Here is a 6,738-nt window from a genome sequence, read left to right as displayed (position 1 = left end):
TAAACATAGGAACTAAAACTGTACAATTTTTTTTTATATATATAAAATAAAGACATTTGACTTTTGTGGGGGCATTCTGTTGTTTTTCTTTTTTTACACGAGTTGGAGCAAAGAGGGTCAGGAAAGAGTGGATATTTAATCTTCGTTAGGGAGCAGGTGGGCCAGGAGGGGGCAGTGTGAGCTCATCATTGCTCCATTGTTCCTCAGATGAATGAACTGGAAGTTGGCTATTCTGAGAAGAGGCAAATGCAGGAACATGAGGACTTAGGACTCTAAGCAGCATAAGGAAGAAGGAAAGATCTGTAAGAATTTCAGAGAATAGTTGATGATTTCAGTCAACAGTAATAGCTCATCATAGTTCATTAAGAAAATTTCCTGAAGTATATCTCTTATTCCTAAATATCTTATTTCTACCCTTATCTCTCTAATCTTTCAAGCATTACACAAAGCAATATTCTAGCAATGGTCATTTATTTAAAATTAAAATATTCAGTTGGCATTGTGCTTGTAATCAAACACCAGAATCATCAAGAAGTCCCAGCTGTACCCTGACCCAAGCTTCTCTGTGACTTCGGGCAAAATGCTTAGCATATAAACAGCCTTCTAATGTTAAAATGAACAAGCAAATGTAAGCTTTCCTGTGTGGACTTGACCCATTTACTAGACTCAGTCTTCCTCTCCCCACACCATGCTTTGCTAGGCTCTGAGGATGCAAGGACAAGAGAAGTGGTCCTTGTCCTGGAGGAAGATCCAGTCTACAGGTGGTGACAGACCAAATGAACTAATATAAGGCTGCGTAGCATGTTCACAGGCAGAGCACAGACGACCCCCAGCCTGATTCCAAGGAGCTCAGGGAGCCTTCCCTTAAGAACTTTAAGGAATTTGTTTAAGAATCAAGAGGAGGTAACTCAATATCCTTGAGGAGAGGAGATTTATCTGTTTGGTTTACCTAAGTATTTTAGCGTCTATACCAGTTCCTCACATATAGTTGGTGCTCAATAAAAAAAAATGTTGAATGAATAATGAATTTTAAAAGCTAACAATACAATAGGGGCATGTAAAAGGGGCCTTATACTTGTTTCTTCCTTTAATATTGCCCTTAAGTCTTTCTCATATGAAAACATTTAAAAAAACAAATAAACTTCCCTTGAAACTGCATCTCTCATTCTCATGGCTCTTTTATTTTTGTAACTAGGCTTATAGTTTCACTTGCTATTTTCAATTGACCTCAAAGCCAACTTCTGAGTTATTGTGACCAAATTTCTGTCCTAGCATGCCTCTCAAATTATTCTTGTTCTTACCAGGCAAATATAAGGTTTTTTGTTTTTTTTTTTTTAGTTTAGTAAGTCGTTATTCAGTGCTTGGATGTTCCCAACCTGGAACTAAAGTGCTTTGGTTAGTAGATAGTGGATATGTTCCTGCTCTCACTGAGCCAAACTGTGAGGACCTTTGAGGTCTCTGTATCTAACCTCGTAGACCTCCCCTCACACCAGGCCCAGGAATTGATAGACTTAAGGCCAGATCTCAGTACTTGATTTATAGGATTATATTTTCTCTCAGAGTATGCTGAAAGCAAAATTGATAATCTTAGCCATTTGCCATGTAACAAAGGATATTTGTAACTTTTAGTGGAAGGACGCATTTTCCATGGAAATACTATATGTAACAATAAAGATAGGCACTCAACTTGATGGATTGTTAGGATCATGCCTGGGACTTCCTGACATTGCTGCTTAGATGTGATTTTTTTAGCCTTTGCTTTTGAAATGTAGCCAAGGGGGAACCCAGGCCTGGGGCTCTGGGTGAGGAGACGTAGAATCTTTAGACCCAGTTCTTAGCCAATCCTTATTATTATTATTATTATTATTATTATTATTATTATTATTATTATTTGTTTGGGTCAGTTTAATAGCTTCTGAAAACCTGCTTCTTAAAATAGCTCTTGGCTTATTATTTGTTAGGTTAAGCAAGTGTTGGAAATATTCTTCTAATTGCTATGAAGACTGAGGTGGGAGGAAGTCATTCTTTGGAAAATCATCACAGCTTTAGTGCCCAAACAGTCATGGGAGATGCTAGAGTGATAGTAGAGGACTATTCACAGAGTAGAAAGGTTTTGAAGAATGATCATTCTTGTCCAGCACTCCATTTTTTCTGTATGCTGAGGATGGAGTCTATTTTTCTTGTTAGAGGGGGCAGGGCACACATGATATCCTAGCAGCTCATAACAACAAAAACTAACCTTAAGTATGTATGGAAAAGTGGGACAAGGTACTGGTTTAAAGTTGTGAAACCTGAGCAAGGCATTGGCTTCACTCATTTCATATCAGCAGATTTGGGGTGGGGGTGGAGGGTTCAGGGGATTTTTGACTAGTAAAACTGGGAAATTTTACCATTTTGTTTCCTGTTGTAAGCAACCCAAGTAAGTGAATTATTTTCTAGAGGTGGTAAGTACTGCTGACAAGATACAGACCGAAGCCAATACTTGGGGAGTGCATCAAGCTTGATAGGCAAACTATTTGATGTCACCACTCAAAAAGAGCCATCTGTATTCTATGATATCCTGTAAGGGAGACAGGACCACTCTGGTTGAAAATTTTAGGAATTTTGCGTCTTGTCCCTTCCGCTTGCTTTTGGGCATGGTTAGCCCATGTTGCTGCTTTACCCAGGGTAAATATGTGGTTAAAAATGAAAATATGGATTTTTAGAATTTTTAGGATAGTAAGACTACTCTCTATGATACTGTAATTGTAGATACATATTATTGTAAACTTGTCCAGACACATAGAATGTACTATACAAAGAATAGACCTTAGTGTAAAGTATAGACTTTGGGTGATAATGACATGTTAATGCTGGTTCATCAGATGTAACAAATGTGTACCACTCTGCTGGGGGACGGTGGTAATAGGAGAGGCTATATACATGTGTGAGGTGCAGCACACATATGGAACTCTGTATCTTCTGCTCCATCTTGCTGTAAACCTAAAACTGCTCTCTAAAGTCTGATTAAAGGGTCCAAACTTCCAGTTATAAGTACTGGGGATGTAATGAACAGCATGGTGACTACTGTTAACATTGTTGTAAGGGATATTTGAAAGTTGCTGAGAGTAGATCCGAAAAGTTATCACAAGGGAAAAACAGTTTTTTCTTTTTTCTTTTTTGGTATCTATATGAGATGATGGATATTAACTAAATTTATGTGACAATCATTTCACAATATATATAGGTCAATTCATTATGCTGTATACCTTAAACTTATACAGTATGTCACCTGTATCTTAGTAAAACTGAAAAGTCAATTAAAAAACAAAACAAGATGAGGGGTCAAGAGAGTGGGCTAGGTAAACATGGGGTTTGCCTCCTCCTAGGACTACATTAAAATTACAAATGATAAAACAATCAACTTGGAGAACCACCTGAAGTCTAGCTGAACATATCACATATAACTGAAGATATAAAGAAGCCAAATTAAGACTGATAGGAGGGGTGGAGATGCAAAATAGGCTGGCCCTGGGGTTGGATATTGCAGCTGCAGAGATCCTTCTGAAGGAGCGAGGTGCTCACACAGGGGATCCCCAGCCCAGGGTTCCAGTGATAGAAGAGGAGTCTCCACAAAATCTGACTGTAGAAATGAGTGGGGATTCTGACCATCTGGATGAGACAGAAGGAAAACCTAGATGTTCCCGATAAAGGGCCCATGCCCAAATTCACTTGCAGACACTCAGCAGAGGGTCAGCAGCTCAGGAGATGCAAGATACAGGGAAAGACTGAGTTGTGTAGTGTTGGGCAAGGGCTGCAGCTGCCATTGTTCCTTTGTTGGGCCCCCTATGGTGTGGTCTACAGGAGGCGCTATCTTGCTTATGTTGAACCCTCCTCTGACATGGCAAATTCTGAATCTGCATTGGCCCAGTGAGATCAGCTTGCTCCACTCCATGACTCACCTCCCAACTCATAAATTCCTCATAGCAAACTTGTTGCCCAGCAACCAGTCCTATTCTGCACTCTAGGCAAAGGGTGCATTTGACAACAATCAGCAGTTAGCTCAAGTCCCATGGAGCATGGGAGAAACGTTTGGTGGTGGGCAATCAGTGCTGGCCCGAGCTTCAGTATCTCTTGAACAAATCTTGGAAGTCTGTGGATACCGGAGGGGCAGTGGCTGGCCTCAGTGAGATCTGAGTCTTGCAAGTGGCCATAGGCTCAGCACTGGCACTGAATCTGAATCTGCATTGGCCTGGCAAGATTGGCTTGCTCCAACTGGTGACTCCCTGGGACCCCACCCCACTCAAAATGCTAATTACTGGAGGCATATTCATGACTGAGTAACCAGCAACTCCTAGCCCACTTGGCAGGAAGCTCTTTTTAACAATAATCAACAGGCCTCTTCTCACACACTTCCCGAGATAATCCCGGTAGCAGGCAGCCAGCCCCAGCCTGAGAGGCAGGTGACAGCTGGCTTTGCTGTAATCCAAGACTTTTGCAAGAGGTCACAGATTCAGCATTGGCACACAACCTGAATCTGCATTGGATGGGTGAAATCTGCTTGCTTTACCCTGGTGACTCCCTGGGTCCCCACCCCACCTAACTCGCATATCGCCCAAAGGCTCTTTTAGCTACTGAACCTTATAGGCAGCCTGTAGGCAACCTCAGGCCTTGGGGTACCCTGGATCTTTTACTAAGCTGCCCCAAGCCTCAGTTCGCAGCATGGTCTCTCCCACTTGCCTCCAGATTCAGCACAGGCAGTGACCACCTGCGGATTGCTTTGTAGCTGCTATCAGGGAACCCTGAGTGGTCAAAGACAGCGGCTGACCTTGGCCTTCAAGGGAGCCCCTCCCAAGGGACTACAGAACCAACACACTCAGAAGCTGGCATCAGAACACAACAGAGCACCACCTGAACAGCCCCATAAGTGGCACACCCAAAGAGTGGTCTCAACAAGTACACAAGCCTTCAGGGGTGAATCCCACTCCATGGGGTCAGCCCTCACATAGCAGCTCATACTCTGTGGGCATGGCCAGTCCTTACAGCCAGTCAGCTCAAGAGTCAGTGCTCCTACAACAAGAGAACACACACAATTCACAAAAGGAACACGCCCAGAGCTCCTGGCAGAGGTGATCAGGGAAACTGCTCCACAGGGCACCTACTATATAAGGCCGCCTGGCCAAGACTGGGAGAGGTAACAAATCTACCTAATGTGAAGAAACAAACACAGAGAGGCAACTAAAATGAGAAAACAAAGAAATGCCAAAAATGAAACTACAGGAGAAAACTCCAGAAAAAGAACTAAATGAAGTGGAGGCAAGCAACTTAACCAGATACAGAGTTCAAAACACTGGTTATAATGATGTGCAATGAACTGAGGGGGAGAATAGATGATCTTCAACAGAGAGATAGTAAGCATAAAAATCATTGTAGATACCATAAAGTAGAATCAGTCAGAATTGAAGAATACGATAATTGAAATGACTACATTAGAAGGAATCAAAAGCAGATTAGATGAAGCAGAGAATCAAATCAGCAATTTGGAAGACAAAGCAGAAAACACCCAATCAGAACAGCAAAAAGAAAAAAGAATTCAAAAAATGAGGAAAGTTTAAGAGATATCTGGGACAACATTGAGCATAACAAATTCACATCATAGTGGTATCAGAAGGAGAAGAGAGAGAGCAGGGATTGAGAACCTATTTGGAGAAATAATGCTAGAAAACATTTCTAACCTGGCGAAAGAAATAGACATTGAGTGTTATCAAGGATGTGGAGAAAAGGGAACCTTTGTTCATGGTTGGTGGGATTGCAAATTAGTACAGTCACTATGGAAAACAGTTTGGAGGTTCCTCAAAAAATTAAAAATAGAACTACCTTTCGAGCCAGTAATTACACTTCCGGGTATTTATTTAAAGAAAACTAAAACACTAATTTGTAAAGATTTATGTACCCTATGCTCACTGCAGCACCATTTACAATAGCCAAGGTATGGAAGCAACCCTAAGTGCCCATCAATAGATGAATGGATAAAGAAGTTATGGTATATATACACAATGGAATATTACCCAGCCACAAAAAATGAAACCTTACTATTTGCGATGATATGAATAGAACTAGAGGGTATTATGCTGAGTGAAATAAGTTAGAGAAAGACAAATACCATATAATTTCACTTATATGTGGAATCTAAAGAACAAAATAAATGAACAAACAAAACAAAAACAGACTCACAGATAGAACAAACTGATGATTGCCAAATGGGAGTGAGATTTGGGAGCTGGGTGAGAAAGATGAAAGAATTAAGTACAAATTAGTAGTTACAAAATAGTCACAGGGATGGGGAGTACAGCACAGAGAGTATAGTCAATAATATTGTGATGGCTATGCATAGAGCCAGATGGGTACTATAAAAATTAGGAGATCATTTTGTAAATTATATAAATGTCTAATCATTGTGCTGTATATCTGAAACTAATATAAAATTTTTTAAAAAGCAGAAGTAATGCAAATATATCTATTTTTCTATTTTTTAAAACCAAATCTTTTATGATTTTTCTCTTTTTAAGGTAATACATCTTTATGTTGTAGAAAATTGAGAAAATTCAGGTAAATAAAAAGAACAAAACAGTTGTCACCCAGAGAAACATTTTGATATACATCCTTTTTTTTTGGCTTTATTGACATATAATAGACAATTAACTATATATATATATTTAATGAATATATGTTAACATCTTTCCATGCTATTAGTCATTT

The sequence above is a fragment of the Pteropus vampyrus genome, unplaced genomic scaffold (genome assembly GCF_000151845.1).
Source record: "Pteropus vampyrus isolate Shadow unplaced genomic scaffold, Pvam_2.0 Scaffold217, whole genome shotgun sequence".
Classification (NCBI taxonomy): domain Eukaryota; kingdom Metazoa; phylum Chordata; class Mammalia; order Chiroptera; family Pteropodidae; genus Pteropus; species Pteropus vampyrus.
Note: the sequence above shows the minus strand (reverse complement) of the source record.